This window comes from Camelus dromedarius, chromosome 3 (assembly GCF_036321535.1).
Source record: "Camelus dromedarius isolate mCamDro1 chromosome 3, mCamDro1.pat, whole genome shotgun sequence".
Taxonomy (NCBI): domain Eukaryota; kingdom Metazoa; phylum Chordata; class Mammalia; order Artiodactyla; family Camelidae; genus Camelus; species Camelus dromedarius.
The window spans coordinates 12690631-12709708 of NC_087438.1; the positions used below are offsets into that span (position 1 = coordinate 12690631).

General features: G+C 35.3%; 1 non-coding gene across 1 annotated transcript; it reads right to left on the reverse strand.

Annotated features, from left to right (window-relative positions):
• Positions 1 to 490: 490 nt before the first annotated feature.
• TRNAD-AUC (transfer RNA aspartic acid (anticodon AUC)) lies at positions 491 to 562 on the reverse strand. Its single transcript has one exon. It is a non-coding gene; the product is annotated as a tRNA-Asp (tRNA).
• Positions 563 to 19078: the final 18516 nt, after the last annotated feature.

Below are 19078 nucleotides of genomic sequence, written 5' to 3' on the forward strand. Positions count from 1 at the left end.
TACACTCAAGAGTATAAGAAATGCATCTGTATATTTCTCTTAAATGTCATTTCTTGTTTAAGCCCCCATTCCAAGATTAGAAGAAATAAAATCTCAGAGCATAGGATTATCTCAACCGATTCAAGATTTCCTCAGGGAAATCATCCCTGCCTTCCCACCTGGAGGTCAGGTCTGAAATCAAGAATGAGTTGGTGAAGGTTGCATCTACTCCTCCATTGTTGTCTTCTTTTCACACTTGCAGCTGCCAAGATGTTTTATTTTTTCATTGCTTGCTGTAGGCGTTGCAAGATATATCTTTAATTTAGCAGGTGTTACTTTAAATTAATATTTATTACCTTATGTGAAATGTTAGGATCTTACAATTGTGTAATTTCATTTACCACTCTTCCAGGTATTTTTTTCATACTATCACATATTTTACTTTTCTCTGTATTTTGTTTTTGTTTTTTGAGGAGGGTAATTCGGTTTTTATTTAGTATTTAGTTTTTAATGCAGGTACTGGGGATTGAACCCAGGACCTTGTGCATGATAAGCACATGCTCTACCACTGAGCTGTACCCTCCCCTCACCTTTTTCTCTGTATTTTAAGGTTCACAGTACATCAACATTTTTTCTTACGTTAAATGGTCAATTGACTTTTAAATAAATTAAGAAAATCATTTTTTAATATTGACTAGAATGTTTACTAGTTCTTGTATCTTTATTCCTTCATGTAGACCTGCTTTTCCATTTTGTTTTATTTCCTTCAGCCCTACAGAATTTCCTTTAGCATTTCTTGTAGTGAGGTTTTGCCTATAATAAATTTTCTTAGCTTTGTTTGAAAATAACTTTGATTTGCCTTTATTTGTTGAAGGATATAGTTCCTGGTGGAAAAAAATAAATTGAGAGATATTTCATTTAGCATTTTAAAGATATCATTCCATTATCTTCTATCTTCCATCATTTCTGGTGAGAAGTCAGTTATAAGTCTTACGGCAGTTCCCCTGAACTGATGTGTTGTTTTTTCTCTGATTGGAATTAATACTTTTCTTTAATATCTTCCTTTTTCTTAATTATCATTGGTTTTCACTAGTTTGAAAATAAGGTGCCTATATATGTTTGTCCTGTTTGAGGTTCATATGGTGGGGTTGAGGGGTGTCTGCTGATGTCTTTTTATTGGTTTGGAAATGTTTTAGATATTTTCTCTTTAAGCATTTCTTCTGTCTCATTCTTATTTCTTTCTGGATCTTCAGTTACATATGCCAGATCATAAAATATTGCCCCACAATATTATATACTTCATTATTTTATTTTATTTTTTTTAGTTTTTATCTTTGAGTTAATTAACTGGTTCTTTCTTCTATAGGTCTAGTCTGATGTTAAGCTGCTTTAATGAAATTTTTAGTTCTGATATTGTATTTTCAGTACGTAATTTCTATTTGGTTCTTTTTTTTTTCTCTTCTCCTTCTCCTTTTTCATTTTTTGGTTTATACTCTGCTGAGGTTTCATATCTGTTCTATTTTTCCATCATTTATTCCAAAATTCTTTAGTAGAATTCTGTTAATTATTTCAAAGTCTTTGTTAAGTTCAACATCTAAGTCTTATGTGGGTTAGCTTCTTCTGATTAATTTTCTTTTCATTAGTTTGGTCATATTTTCGTACTTTTTGTATGCCTATTAATTTTTAATTGGATAATGAATATTTTGGATAATAAACCTTCTAGATTGTTGTTTTTTTCTAAAGAGTGTTAAATTTTGTTCTGAAAGGCCATTAATTTACTAATTTAGCATAGTCCCTCGATCTTTTGGAGACTTGGTTTTAGGGTTTGTGCGTGGATGCTTGTTTTGGTTTTGCTGTTAATCCCATGCCATAGACTTTAGTAATAATGCATGTTTCTTACTCCTAAGGTGTAGCCCTTGTAGAGTTTCAGTGAAAAGTGAAGGTATTTATCAAGCTCTGTTAGCCAGGCTAGATTTGAACCTCAAACTCTCTCCACTATTGGGTAGCTGCTGATATAGTTTTTTTTTTTTCAATATAGTTATTAATCCTTTCAGCTGCTGCTTTCAGCTGAGTCCCTTAGATTCTCACCATAAACATGTACAGTTTAGGTGTAGCCCGAAGATTTGAAGAAAATTTGTATGCAACTTGTGAAATATTTCCTCTGTGTTTCTTTCCTCTATGAAATTTTTCTTCCAATTTACTGCTCTGCTAAGCAGCCCTACACTCCACGCTTTGTGTTCTCTTCCCAATAGGGTATTGTTTACTGGTTTGTTTCTGTTCTGTCTCTAGTCTTCAATAAGCCTAAGAATGTTCTCAAGGGAAAAGTCCACTAATTATGGAGCTCACCTAGTGTGGTTCCCTTCTCTTAAGGATTGTATCATCTTCAGTTTCTTCATGCCTTTGGGTTATACACTAATACCCTCAAACAGTTGCTTTTTTATATTTGTGTAGAGTTTATAATTGTTATTTACAGAAAGTTTGGTCTGATACAAGCTATTCCACCATGAATGGAAACAGAGCCTCCTCATAAACTAACAGCTAATACGAATTCACTGCCTGTCCTTTGTTACGTGCTGTGTGGATTTTCATATATTAACACTGACGCACATAGCAATTGTACAAGTTAGGTATCATCAGCACCATCATTATTTCACAAAATAAGAAACCAAAGCACAGAGTGATAAAGAAACTTGCCCAGATTTATAAGGGACAGATGCAGGATCCAATGCCATATATGTTGAATATAAAACTTGTGTTACTTTTACTATTCCAGTGATTCTCAAATTTATCTGTAGACTGAAATTCCCTGGGGAGCTTTAAAACTGTCAATGCCTTAGTTCCAGCTCTAGAGATTTTTTATAACTAGTTTTTACTATGATTTGTCTATTGAGATTTTTAAAAGTTCCCCAGATATTTCAAATATGAAGCTAAGATTAAGAACCACTGTACTTTTTAAAATATTGAAGTATAGTTGATGTACAATATTATATAAGTTATAACTGTACAAACAATATAGTGATTCAGAACTTTTAAAGGTTATACTCCATTCATAGTTCTTATAAAACATAGGCTATATTTGCTGTGTTGTACAATACATCCCTTATGTGCAGCTTATTTTATACACAATAATTTGTACCTCTTAATCTCTACCCCTATATTGTTCCTTCCCCCTTCCATCTCCCCACTGGTAACTACTTGTTTGTTCTCTACATCTGTGAGTCTGCTTCTTTTTTGTTATATTCACTAGTTGTATTTTAGATTCCATGTATAAGTGGTAACATACAGTATTTGTCTTTCTCTGTGTGACTTATTTCACTTAGTATAATACCCTCCAAATCCATCCATATTTCTACAATGGCAAATGTTCATTCTTTTTTTATGGCTGAATAGTATTCCATTGTGTATATGATTTTTATAAGATATGATATATATGTATATCTTTTATATATATATATCTCATATCTTATAAAAATACCTTAGTGTAGCTTTTCCATTACATCCCTACATAAAATAAAAACATTCTTTGGAAATCCACAGGGTTCCAGTCAAATAATATTTTTATGCTGGTAATTTAGAAACACAATCTGATGGTTATGCTGATTACAGAAGAGATCAAAAAAGCATTTTTTAAAAGGTCATATTATCAGGGGAAAGGAAGTAGCATTGTTTGAATACCTACTATTTTCTAGACACTGTGTTAAATTCTTCCTTGAATTGTCAAATAAAATACTAATTACAAATTCATAGCAAACTGTGATGAGTTGAATTGTGTCCCCCAAAATGTATGTTCAAGTCCCAGTGCCTTACCGCCTGTGAATAAGGGCATATTTGGAAACAGGGTCTTGACAGATGTAATCAAGTTAAAATGAGGCACACTAGATTAGGGTGGGCCCTAAATCCAGTGAAAAAGGAGGGGCAGATGGGATACAGACCCTGAGGATACACATAGGGAGAAAGTTCTGTAATGACAGAAGCAAAGATTGGAGTGATCCAGTTAAAAGCCAAGGAATGCCAAAGATTATCAACAACCACCAAAAGCTAGGAGACAGGCATGGAACAGAGAGTCTGCCTCAGTCTCCAGAGGGAACCAACACAGCCAATATCTTGATTTTGGACTTTTGGTTTCCTGAACTGTGAGAGAATAAATTTCTGTTGTTTTAAGTAAAAAAAACCCCAAACCCAAAAACCACTGTGTTGTTCCATGCTTCCTGTGATACTGACTAAATCTTAAAAGCAGGCCAGTTCCTATTAATTTTATTTTTTCTTTCTAAATAATTATTGCATGAAAAGATGTTTCATGTCTTTAATATTCTGATATCCTGATATTTAACAGTGAAAGAAAGTCTTCCTGACTATTTTAAATTAGTTTTTTTTTTTAATAAGCCAATCTTTAGTTTGGTTGCTGTTACCTACATGATCATACCATTTATGAATATAACTAATAGTTGTATTTAGCCTCTGATAAGAATTTTCTATTTGTTCACTTGTTTTGTGCTTAAGAATAGGTAAGTTTCCAAGAGCTACTGGAGTATTTTTATCTTTGTTAATCAATGTAAAGGAAATAAACAATAATTATAATATAAGCTAACATTCGCATGTGAAGTCATTTGTTGATGTTTTTTGACCAATTGTATTTAGCGGTACTTGATGTAATAAGGAGCAACACATTGTGGAAGATGATGGGTTTGAATGGAGACTCTGGGGACTTCAGTTTCAGATATTAGCCTTGTTTGTGTGACCTGAGAGAGTCTCTCTACTTTTCTGGTTCTCAATTTTCTACTCTATAAAATTTACAATTGAGGCCCTTTTGGCTCCAAAGATTTATAAATATAAAATTAATTTCCTGCTCAAAATACCTTTTGTTTTCTTGCTGTCATGGCTCTAGAATAGTTATTAGAATTAGACATATCTGTAAATGAAAAAAGTAAAAGCATACCATTTGAACATGTTTTTAACTGCATCTGTTTCAGTGAATAAGCCCTGTGTAGACTGATGGCTTGGAGGAAAAGTGGATACTGTTAAAAGTTCAGTTCATTGGAGAAAATTCCAGCTAGAGATGGTTTGATGTAGGCAGAGGATATGAAGAACAGTGATAAAATTTAGGAAGTATCTAGTCACATCCAACCCTTTATGTCAGGAGGGAACCCAACATGCCTTTGTTGAGAAATCTCATGACACCACGCCATGCTTTCACCTGGCAAGTAATGCTGGCATAGTAATTGTCCACGTTTGGGCCCCTCTTTCCAGAATGGCAGCACTGCGATTTGCCTTAGTCAGGGCTGCTATTCTTACTGGGGGAGCTATGGTTGGGATAAAAAAGGTAATTAAGCCCACCAAAGGCTGGTTTTGTTGGCTGGCTATAAGCCTAGGATTTGTGAACAATAGATGAGACAATAATGTGGTGTTTAGGAGCAGTTCTGCTTTGATCTGGGTTATCATTCATAGATTGAGCACAGAGCTATTTTCACTGGTAGTTAAACATTTGGCAACTGCTGATCAGTGACAACGAACTGGATGTCCTACTGCAGGAGCATGGTTCAGTAGGCAGAGCGTCAACTGAATTAGAGTGTAAAAAATTTGTACCTAAGTGTGTCTGTTTTGCTATTGATCGGCCTTGTGAACTTGTTTTCATCCTTCGGCATCTTGATGTCTGTGTGTCTGTGTTTCTGTATTGGTTTGCTTAGGGATGTGGAGTCAGGGGATAGGATATCTTTGATAAGATAAATTTGAAATATGATGAGTTAAAGTATTTAAAGGATTAACCTAAACAGGTGGTCAAAATAAAAAAAAATCATCAGAAAACAAATAAAAATGATAAGGGATGTGAGAAAGCTGAATCACAGCATATAATTTATGTAAAGATATTCAAGAAAGAATATGTGAGATGAATATTGACTATTGAGATGTTCGAGACTCCTATCTTAAGAACAGTAATGTAACAAAGGACAATGTAAAAATGTAGCAAAATACAGTGAATCCATAGATTTGCTAGTGTATTACATATTGCTTTACTTTTACAGTCTTTGGGTAGTTTTAGTTGTACAAGTTCAGTTGTCTGCTTTGTAAATCCATATTGCCTGGTAAAATCCAAGGCCATATTCTTTGACCATGTCTTCCATCATATCAGAAGTTCACATAGTCCACTTCCATTTTTCAAATTCTTATTTGGGATAAGTGCATGTTGGAATCTCTGTCTTCACTGTGTGTGTGTGTGTGTGTGTGAGAGACAGAGAGAGAGAGAGAGAGAGAGAGAGAGAGAGAGAGAGAGAGAGAGACAGAGAGAGACAGAGAGAGACAGAGAGAGAGACAGACAGAGAGAGAACCTGATTATTTACTATTAGGCAACTATTTTTATGTACCTTCATTTTTAAGAACAAATATACAAGTTAAATGTAATCTAGGTGATACTGGGAGTAACATGGCTAGACAGTAATAATTCCAGAATTCTTCAGACCAGGGGTATTTAAAGGTACTCCATAGAAGTAATCCTGTTCATATTTTTCCATAAAATAGAGGAATTTATTTTAAGCTTGAACTAAACTAATAAATTCTTTTCTTGCTTACTTGCCATAAGGATTCAAGTTTAAACCCTCTGTTCTTGAATGCAGGTTTACAGAACCTGGGAGGCTGGAAGAATAGATATGAAGAGGTTACAGCCCCAAAGGCAGATAGTCAGAACAATGCACTTTACTGGGAAAAAAAAAAAGATACAGGCTTATGTGATGAGAACTCCCGTCCCCAATCTTCTCAGGAAAACAGAGCATACTGGATGAAACTTTTTTTTTTCCTTAATAGGTAAAGATTCAACACTTTGAGTGAACCTTGGGAAAATGCATAATTAGTCATCAAATTTTCCACCAAAAAAAATTTATGACACAATGAAAGAACAATCTAGATCTTGAGGCTAGATTTGCATGAGAAAGGAATCACATGAGATACATAAAAAGGAGAATAAGGAAGCGCTGAAAGAAATTATATCCAGAATGCAAGCTTCAATAATTACACAGGATTTACTGTACGTTGGGTCCAGTTCTAAGCAATAATTCTCACTGCTACACTATTTCACATATCAGGGAGTCTGCTCTTCCTGCTCCAGAGGAAATGTGATGGGGACAATGAGTGCGAGTCGTGCACAGTTACCCGGGGGGGGGGGGGGAGGTTTGAATCCTGACTCCCTTAGCTGCGACTATGGGCAAATTTCTTAAGTTCCTTGCACCTCAGTTTATTTAATTATAAAATGTGAACATTAAAGTACCTCCCTCATGTGTTTTTAAGAGTAGTATATTAGACAATTCATGCAAAGAATTAGGAGAGTTCTCAGTCAGTGTTAGCTGTTAGGATCTGCCATTTTTGACTAGGCTTTGTTGCCAAGGCTGGTTTAGATTCTTAAAAATAAACACATTGAAGGATAATTGAGCATTTCTACAGATATAGTGAGTATTGAAAAGTTGTTAAAAATAGGGTTTTCTGCATGTAAGTTGTATAATGAGTGCTAAAGATTGAGTTTTAGACATAAGTTTACGAGTGTTATGTTGTATAATGGAGAAGAATGAAATTTGCACACCAAGAAATGTTATCTCTTGTAAGTAATCTTGAGTATGGTTTTAGGTAATTTCACCGTTAAGTATCTGTGCTGTAGAAATCTTTTCCATAAGCATTTTCACAGCATAACTAATTGGATATAAGGCAGTTTTGCTGTAAAAAAATAAAATAATAATAATAAAGAGGTACATTAAGAGGACATGTAAAACATGAAACACGAAGCATAGATGGCAATATTAAAATGGCTTTATTACATTTTATTTTGTGGGTTTTTTAAAATACTGATCTTTGAAGTTGTTTATTCATCGTATTTTTTTTCTGCTGTTGATTTTTTCCCCATTTGCTATTGCACTTTTTCTAAAATTTTTTTTTAAAGAGCGCTATCAATTTCCAAATACTAGTATGCATATTTCTAACTGAGCTGTGTATTGCATTGTGAAGGCTTCTGCATTGTGTTTTGTATCACATGTCTGTTGATACACATTCCAACTCTGTGCTTTCCAGGCCTTCTGCTTTTTTCAGATTTATTTAAAAATGGAAGTATTGTGTCAATGGAGAAATAAAACAAAACAGTCAACCATTTGAAACCAAACTGGCAAACTGTCAACCAGTTACCTTTTACAAAACAATTGTCTTACTGCCAATTAGTTACATGGCAAAAGTGCTTGCAGTAAAGATGTCTATGGCAAAGATGCTTACGGAAAAAATACCAGACAAGGTTTAGTATCCAAAGTGATCAGAGTTTGTCACTGAGTCAATGGAAAGACTTTTCCAATAAAGCAAAATGACATACAATGGACACCATCACAAGAGACATGGGGTGGGAGACTGAATTAAAGAGGCATGGTGAAACAGTTTGATCATTCTTTCAGGATTCTTTTAAAACAAATAGAAAAGACACCAAACAGATATTGAAGAACTCATTACACACATCAAGATATTTCTTACTACTCTCTTAGGTATGTTGGTTCAAGTACAGTATTAATGAGGTCAAGATCATCTTAGATCCCTAGATAGTCTAGTTAATTTGCACAAAGAAAATTACATTTTATAATCATGAATTCCATGACTAACTTAGATCACTTATGAAATATGTGTCGCTGATCACTGAGGACCGTTGAGGAGAGGTACACAGATGTTTCAGAGGAAAAGCCGTCATTACTACTGAGAAAAAACTTTAAATACTTGCAAGTTTAGAATTTCAGGAATACATGTATTTTAGAGATTTTACAACTTAGTTATTTTCAATAAATATTTTAAGTGCAAAATTCTTTATTGAAATTCTTTTTTTGGATGCCCAGTATAGAAAACAGAGCTGCGTTGACTGATAAGGGAGTAAATAGGTCTGTTAACAAACAGCCTGATGATTCTAATGGCTTCCTACTTCTCTGGCCCTCATCCTCTCCTCCTCCTTCAAAATTGCTCTCTGAAATAATTTAAAAGTTGTAAGAATTAGAGTTCTGTGAAGCACAGTTGTTAAAACACTGATCTAGCCAGATGCTGTCATTTTAGAAATTAGGAAATTGCAAATTTTCTTATCATCCGGCCAGACAAGACTAAAATTCATGTAGTGGAATCCTTTCTGAATAGTCTAATCCAAAGATTTACATCTGTTTATCTGTCACATGACAGGCTGAGTTAAGTATTCCAGATGGGTGAGTAGCTGTGCTCCACACTGCTATTCAGGGATCCATGTTTGCTCTCGTTGTGTATTTCCATCTCCTCCTTGGGCAGTGTCATAATCTTTAGCGGGGAAAGTTGGTTGCAAAGGATCCTGGTAGGCGCTAAGAAGAAGACAGTGTGGAGGAGGCGTGCCCATGAAATTGAAACAGAAGTTGGGAATAGAACTTAAATACATGGCTGGCCACACTTTTTTATTGCAAATGAGGCTGGGCAGCTGCATGCAGGGAAGTGAGGACAGATTTTGAAGGATAGGAGGGGGTCTCTGTCAGGGACCCTGTGGATTCCTACAAATTGTGAAACAGAAGCATAATCTTCAGTTCCAATAAAAAAAAAAGTATCTTGTATTTGGGAAATCTCCAGAATTCTTTCATATCTGTTCCTCACTGGCTCCTCATGAAAACCCAGTGAGGTTGAAAAAGTAAGACTATCCGTGTCCATCTCAAAAGAGAGCTGAAATCTTGAGGAAATACAGCAAGAACAGCCTTTTAAGGGAAGATTGCATAACACACTAGTATTCCTGCCACCATGTTTGTCAAACCTCTAACAAAGGCAGCTCATTAGTAGAAATGATGTTTTTGACCAGGTTGTAAAGCCTTTTTTCTTTCTTTTTACTCCTATTTCCTTAAACATATTTCATTCACTGTGTTGATTTGTGAAGATTTTCTGCTTCTTTCAATAGATTATGAACACCTTGAAGGAAGTATAAAGTATTATCTGTCTTAGGATCCCCACGGCCCTTAAGGAAATGCCTGAAAAATAGATATTCATTGAATAAATCTCCTGTAAGTTTTAAATATTGATTACTTCCTACATGGTAATGATTGGATCAGAGCAGTTAAATAGGGATCGCAGTTAATTCAGGAGGAAGTTTCTCATTGCTTTGAAGTAGGCTAATGAGGCTTGATAACAAAACTTTCAACACAGTAAAAATAGATAAAATAGGCATTAACATAAAAGTAGCTTTAGACATCAGTTTGTAAATAACACAAAATTCACACATGAAAATCAGGTACTATAACACTATTGGTCAATAAACTGACTTTATTATGTGAGCAAAACTATTTTCAGAAAGAGAAGTGGAACATTTAGGAGCTTCTATTTGATTTTCTGCTGTCAATATATTTTGCATGGTAAAATGTCAAATGCAAAAACATGACTTGGTAAACTGAAAAAAAAAAAAAAAAAAAAGGAAAACCTCTCTACTCTTTATCTATTTATCCCATTGCCTCCTTCCAGGATTTTCTGGCAGTTTTAAAGGTAAAGAAAAGCTATATTGTAGGTAATTAGTTCCTAGATCTGCTTTGTAGAATCATTTTTGGGGGCAATGCTTAGAAGGCACAGCATTTTTAAAAAGTTCTCTCTAGCCAAAGAAGTTTGGAAAGTGACGCATCCTTTCATCCTTTTGGAGGTTCACAGTAAACAACAGCATATTAAGTGATATAGGATGCGCTGAGGTACACATGAGCTGCTTAACCCTCTTTAACCCCTGTTTCTTCTGCACTGGTTTGGATATGACACTCCACCTCCAAACTCCAGCTGCAAACTCTTATTATCATTTCACAGATCATGGGTTCATATTTGTTTTTAGTTTTTAGAAACTCTGGTAGGAATAATCTCAGACTTCTGAAACAAGGTAACAGGCATATGTAGAATGTCACAAATATTTGATTTCCATTTAATTTTTCAAATATGCAAAACAAAGGCAATTATAGCAGTTTGTATACGATGTTGTCTAATAATTTCAAGTTTCATTTTCATAGAAAGCTTTTGCTGCTGTTTCAAGAAGCACACACACAAAAAATCCCCGAAATTAAATTTAGTCTTTTTTTTTTTTGAAATTTAATATTTCTCCTTACACACATGTGAGGTCACATAAAGGCATAAATATGGTCATATTATTTATGTTTTTGACTCTGTTCTTTTTCTCTCTGCTCCATCCCCTGCATTTCTTCTCTCTTTCACCCCCATTAGCATTCCCATCTCTATCCCAAGTAACTCACATCATCAACTTATTATGTATTATTGTATGTATTTAATCTGGAATCATGCATCTGAAGACACACCCATACATACACACACTGAAGGATAGACTTCTCGGGGTCAACTTCTTGGATTTGCACCTTGGTTCTGACACTTGCTGTGAGATCTTGAAGAATTCTGACCTCTCAGTGACTCGGTTTCCTTGCTTTAAAGTGAGATCAGCAGGAATGTTGTGAAGATTAGATGAATTGTTTCATGCTATGTGAATTATTTCATGCTGTGTGTTTAGAAAAGTACCTGGTATACAATAATGCCAGTTTCCAGTATAATTATTATTATATGATTGCATTTGTTGATATCTTGTTTTTCAAAATGGTGATATATATGTACAATTTTCTTCCTCTTACTTTCCTCACTCAAATATACTTTGTGTAAGTCATTTTAAACCAACTGATTTACCTTAAGTTAATGTCTTCATTTTATTCTATGGTGTGCATATATCATCAATTATTTAGCCATATTCCTCATAATAGATTTTTCTTTTATTTCTAGTGTTTACCATTGTGAATAACGCTAAAATGAATATCTGAATAAGTATGTTTTTCTGTCTTGTTTTTTCCCCTTTAAAAAATTAAAAATAAAAACCTTAACTGTGGTAAAACACATACAACATGAAATTTACCATCTCAACCATTTTTAAGTACACAATTTAGTAGTATGTACATTCACACTGTTTTGCAACAAATCTCCAGAACATCCTTTATCTTTCAGAACTGAAGCTCTGTGCATATTAAACAGTAAATCTCCACTATGCTGCCTCCCAACCCCTGGAAACCACCCTTCTACTTTTTCCCTCTGTGAATCTGACCACTCCAGGTATCTCACGTAAGTGGAATCACACAGTATGTGTCTTTCTGTACCTTGCTTGTTTCACTTACCATAATGTCCTTCAGGTTCATTGACGTTGTAGCATGAGTTAGCATTTTCTTCCTTTTCAAGCCTGAATAGTATTCTATTGTATGACCATACTACATTTGGTTTATCCATTCATTTGTTGAAGAACACTTGGATTGTGTCTACCTTATGGCTATTGTGAATAATGATGCTATGAACATGGCTGTGTAAGTATTTCTTCAAGACCTTGCTTCCAGTTCTTTTGAGTATAAATCAAATGGAATTTTGGGGTCATATGATAATTCTGTTTTTGGTTTTTTAAGGAACTGCTATTCTGTTTTCCATAGCTGAAGCATCATTTTACTGTATTGATTTTTACTTCTATTGGCTTTCTCTTAACATTTTGAGCCCTTGCATAGATTAATAACTTTAAGAGATTATTTACATAGGAATAAGAAATAATAAGTTTTTTTATCAAGAAACTTAAGACTTGAGTACATCTAATAAAACCAATATCTGGGGGATAAAATCAAAACACACAGTAGGAAAAAAAGTTGACACTGTCTGGGTCATATCAGAACCCAGAGAATCTGTATAAATATATACATATGTATATAATTATATATATACCATTTAGAATTCTGATATAAAATATTGTGGTAGTTAGAATTCTTATATGGTGAAGAGTCTCCATTCTCACATAAAGATTATGTAGATCTGATGATCTGCTGATGAAGGAGGGACACTACTGCACTATTGTTTATCTTATGGAGACACTGTAATCTATCGAGATTTTCTAACATATAATTATTGCATTTAGGGGAATATAATGTCAACACTAGTACTCATGAAAAAATGCAGAATCCTGGTTTACCAAAGCATAGAGCTGGCTATCAGGAGTCAGACAGGATTTCATGACCTGGGAATTCTCAACAATCCGGAGGAGTTCAGATGTCAAATCCTGGTTTGGGGACTCGATTGCTTTGCAAGAGGAGACTGGAAAATTAGATGGTGTGTGGTACAGATGCAATAAAAAGACACAGGACTGCCATTGACCTCAGGGGTGAATGGGAGGCACCAGCCGTGGAGCTGACTACTTTAATAAACTGTGAGTAGAAGTTCAGCTCATTTTTAGAAGAAAAGTCAGAGTCTGAGAGTTGATGCCTACTAGTCCTGAGCGTCTCCTTTCCTATGGGATTTGATCTCCCTATGCATCCTTCATACTTTTCTTTTTTTTCCCTGTGCCTCTGTCTTTCTCTTTCTGTTCTTATTTTTCCTCCTTTTCACCTATGCAGTATCACTGCAACATTAATACTCTTCTCATTATTATAAAGGAAATCACAATATGGAGTTAGATGTGAGTCTGATGGAAGCTATTTTGGATTAATTGATTCTAGCAACACATATTTTCCAAATAGATTTTGGCCTGATTTGGAAATTAACAGTAGGTAAGAAATATCTTTATAAGCATATACTTGTGGACTCAGAACTAAGAAGTACCACTGTAGCAATGGAAGCTTTTTACAGAAATTATAATGAAAAAAAAACGCATTATAATGAAAAAAAAAGACCACTGACTTACAGAATTTATAGCAAGGTGCCTCTAATTCTTAATACGAAAAGATATACAGAATGCTATTTGGTCAGTACGAATATAAACTATCACAGTTAATATTTTTATATTGCTATTAGAGCTGAAAAATGGTGTTGGAACCCAATCATTTCCTACTTTCTAATCATCCTATTTACAGTAGAACATAAAAGTCATTTAAAGATTACATGGACATTAATCCTATCCTCTATTTTTAATAAAACACGTTTTTGTTTATTTTTCCCATGTAGATGGAAAATAATGAATAATGAAAACAATTATAGTCAGAACTAGATACATATACACATATGCACATGCACACTGTGTTTTAATTCAGAATAATTTAGTTCATTAGGCCTGCTCATAGTTTCTATGTGTATGTAAATTACAATATAAATATTATAAGCATTATATAACATATATTTGTATTGATTTTTAAATGTTCAAATATTTCTAGAAGAATCATGAGATAATTAGAATAAAAATAACTAGAAAAAGGTTTGCAAAAGTCAACCACTATATGTAAAAATAGATAGAAAACAGATTTCTTTTGTATAACACAGGGAACTATATTCAATATCTTGTAATAACGTTTAATGAAAAAGAAAACGAAAACAAATATATGCATGACTGGGACATTATGTTGTACATCAGAAATTGACACATTGTAACTGACTATACTTCAATAAAAAAATCTAGAACAAACACCGATATATTCATTGTAAACTCTGAAATTCATAGAAGAGATCATTTTTTGTGAGTGCTACTGAATATACCTGTGGAAAACAAAAGATGAGCAGGGCTTAACTTCTCAAAGTTACAATTAATCTCTAAATTTAACATTGTTCTACTGCCAGAATAAATTCTTATATAATGCATGCTAAGTATGTAAATAAACTCAATGCAAAAGTTTACAAACTTTCAGCCATTTCTCTTCCAAATTCCTCTAAAGCATTTTCGTTTAGGTTTAGTTCATGAGCTTGTCCTGATGTCTCATTTTAAAGTAGCCCTGTCACTATCACATCAGCTTCCTCTGCTTCCTGCTTAGCACTTGTCTGTACTGCAAATGATCTTGAGTATATTTTTACTTGCTCACTATTTATCTAATCCAGAGGCACATCAGAAGCATATGCAGTTTTATGATCCTTTTACAGAAAATAATTCAAAATTATAAGTACAAATTAAATACAAGTTCTCTTGGAAAGACCCTGGCAAATGTGAGGCTATGAAGTGTTGCTTTCTTATTTTCAGGGTAATTCCATTTCTGGTCTCACCTATTAGCTTATAAGATTCCTGGGAGCCCAGACTTATGTCTTGGTCACCCTTTATCCCCAGCACTTTGTACGTACTTAGTAAATATTTTTTTGAATGAATTCAGGAAGGTGCACGCCCCAGTCACACTTCCTTCATTGCCCGTAATTATTTTTCTCGTAACAAACACAAATTCCTCCTGTTACAAATAACAGGGCACAGCGGAGCCATGTTACTTTGTTTTATGTGTGGTCCTGTGTTAGTTTTGCTGTGGTGTTTTGTGGAAAAGTATTTTATTGTAATAAGGACTGCATTTTTCTGTCTAAATGGCTATCCAGCATGATGTCGCTCATGATATAGTGTCCTCTGACAGGTAAAGGATGGCTGTGAAAGATTTAGCAAGATCGTTTTACTTTTCCTTTTGAGGATTTTAAGGGTATGCTGAAGTTTTTCTTAGGGAGCACATATTGATTTTGTAATTAAAAAAATAAAAGAAATTCTTTAATAAAGAGTAAGTTAAGTTCTCACTGTTTGCCTAACTGTCACCATTTGGGAGAACCCCTTCACTATGTGAAATTCCTGTTCACATTTCTGACCACTTTATCCTAATTTTTACCTTCAAAATGGTGGTGGTTATTTTACAGTCCAGGTGGATATCTACTAAGAGGTGATGTGTTTATCAATGCAGAGTTCTCAGGTGTGAATTTTATAAAAATGAGTTACCCTTCTTGCTCTGTTGAGATATCTTGAGATTACATGTGAAACTGCATCCCTCTTACCTCTTTAAGAGTGGGTCTGGCCCCACAGCTGTTCTTACTGCATTTCTTCTCTGAGACATTTTAAGGAGTTACACTTTCCCAGTTTAGGTATATTTGATTTTAAGTAATTAACTTCAAAGCATCTGGGACAATGTGGCATGATAGTCCAATCAGCGTTTCCCCGCCTGTCAGTCGTGGAGGCAGGATGCGTCACTTCAGGTGGTGTCTAAAGTGAAGAGTTACACATCTGGTATGAATGTGGAGGTGGATTGCAGCCAATGACATAGAGACTTTGCCTTGTAGAACACTGGCTGAAATAAAAATTAAAAAAATGTATTTTGAAGATTAATTGTAGCCAATTGTAGTACTGTTTTTTTTTTTTCCTTGTTAATATCACTCAGCATGTTCAAAATCCATCCCAACACTGCGAACTCATGCTGAGGTCAGCCTCAGAAGAGTATAATTAAGAAGAAAATCTACTGTCCCCAAAATAAGCAAGTAAGAATCATGGGTTACACAGAAATGACTTTAAGATTATTTATTTGATTTGAATTATCCACAGATGAATATTTCATTAGTCTTGTCAATCATCGTTCTTTAGGCAAACGAGATTCAAACAGGGATATATGCAAAAGCATAATCAATGAATAGTTACTGGGGGAATTATAAAGTAAGGGTGTGAAAAGTCCTTTCTGATCACAAAGACAACAGTTTTCAAACACTAGCTGAAGAGAATTGGATACTAATGAATCAAACTTCATTTACATCCAGTATTTGTGGTGGAACTTCTAGGAATTGTTTTAGAATTAGGAAACTGGAGGAAGTTGGAGTTCATAATCTGGCATAATGGGCCTGGGTTTTCAGGACGACTGGGGAGAACCATAATCCTAATGACCGCCAGACCTGTAGTCAGCAGGTTTAGTGCCACTTAAGGTCACATGAAAGCACTGATGTGTATGTGGCGGATCTCTGTTTACGTATCACAACAGAGGGGCTGCCATCGCTAGACGCAGGGCATACATTGCTGCGTTTTTCCACTGACGTGGAGTTAATTTTAGTTTTGGAACATCTGGTCAGTGCTTTAAAGTAGAATTTCTAGGAAGGTTTTACCTTCAGCTCTCCCACCCTCATCCAAAATATTCCAGATAAAAGGTACCAGAAACTCTGTAAGTCTTATGTGTTAGATGGTTTTGATTAAAGAGAAATGCCAGCCAGCTGTGTCCACATTATTAGGAGCTCCTATGGGCTGTCACCATTAGTCTGGCACCAAAAAGAGAAGTGAGTTATTGATGTCTTAGTTTTAAATAAAATTAGATCTTAACAGTAAGAGTTTGTTAAGTGGTTATGACCAATGTCTTTGCACAGTGAGGGGTACACCGGGATGAAAGGACTGGTCCCTAACAGCAGCCTTGCAAGCAGAGGACCTTGGTTTGGGCTCTATCAGAAGGGGCAGCAATGCCTTCTGATCAGCTTTGGTATAAACCTCATCACTGATTGGATTATGGCATTTGACATTGTGAACTGACTCCTTGGGCATACTGCTTTAAGGCTTTGCAATGCTGTCTCCCCGATATTTGTGGCCACAACATTTCTCTAATCTTTGCAACCCACTACCTGTGCCCTCCCATCTATTAATATTATAGTGGCTTAATATTAACCTAAACAGACCAAACCTGCTAGGCAACACAGAACATTTTCACCCATTTTCTAGTCATTCTCCCTGGCTTGATAGTTTTCTTAAATACAAAATCAGCTGGATGCCTGAATATCTGCATATAGATTTTCCTTTTGTTTCTTACTTCCATGTTGCCCAGTGGTTCACAACTTTTAGTGTGCCTTAGAATGATGGCACAGGATTTCAGGCACAAAACATTGTGCCTTATTGACAATTTAGAGAATAGTCAATGGCAATTTTTTTTCTTTTACCATATAAGATTTTTTACCTTGATGTTTAAAACCAAATGCCTGCCTAAGATGAGATTCCACTTACATATTTTCATGCATTATTTCTTGTGACTGTCACAACAAGCCCCTGAAACAGAAAAGGCAGGCGTTCTCTCCATCTTCAGAATGGGTAAGTAAGGCTGAGAACTTACATACAAATGGAAATGAGCTTTTGAAGTTCTATCTAGTAATCCCTGAGCTTTTCCCTTCTGCATTTCCTTCTATGTGACTTTTCCTCTGACCAAAGAGGCTTCTACTTTCCCTGGAGTTGAATTGTTATACCAGCAACATGAGAGAATCAGTCAGTATCTGTAAAAGCCTGATTTTGTGAGAGAAGAAGTGCTCATGAGAATCACAAAGGAAGATCCCTGAAGGAGGCAGGATGTAGAGTTAATGTCGTAACCCCCGATTGGAAAGGGAATAAAATCTTGAGTTCGACTTGCTAGGAGACAAGGTGAGAGCATTCTGGTTTCCCAGGAGTGGGAAAGAGCATTTGATGGGAATTGATCTTGCAAAAGGTCAGCGGGTCATTGTGGGTGTAGACCACACCTGGGGGCCCATTGGGAGAATCTAGTCAGCACTGAGGGACTAGTCTGCATTGTCTGTGACCAACAGCAGGGAGTGAACGAATGGGAACCCAGCTAATGGTTGTGGACACACTGTTGCCATCCAAGGGAAGCCTGCGTGTTAGCTGTGTCAAGGACCCAAATAGCTCTTCCTTATAGCCACCTGGGTCTTTCATGACCCTTTCAACTGAGTTATTGTTGGCTTGTGCTCTCTTGTTTTTCTGAGTCCCATCCAAAATGACCCACATGGATACTCCTCTTTTCAATAGCCAAGATATCTGGTGGCTTTACCTGTCATTTGTAGAGGGACAATATGACATGGAATAGAAAGAAATCCTTGAATGCTAGTATTTAGATGGAGCTGGATGGTGGCGAGAGCCATCGCTTTTTCACATTTTTGCCAAGGATGGAGGAAGCAGTTAAACTGGGTTGGCATTTGCTTTTTTTTTCTCTACAGCCTCCGCTCTTGTCTGCTTTGCCAAATCAACTCTTCCTATTAGCTGAATATCATCCAAATAATAAAGGTACGTGAATGACTATGTGAGAAAGGGAAGAGAAAGCAGGAATCAGTGGAAGCAAGAGAAGACAGTTATGCTGATGTTTCAAAGACTCAGACTGGCTTAAAAGAGTCAGTCTTTTAAGCTATCTATCTTCCTTAACAGAGTGGCCAACAAAAAGCACAGATTTCTTTTAGCTCTGAAAATGCAAATTACCTCAGTCTATGCAGAGGTTTTGAAACATGGAATGGATTGTTCTTTTTGATGTAAACCATACAATTTAAATCTGCCCCACAAAATAATGTTTCAGTGCATTAATATTTATCTCTTGCTTACAAAGCTGTCCATTCTCCAAGGAACACTTATTTATTGTTTACCAAGACTAAGTGCTGA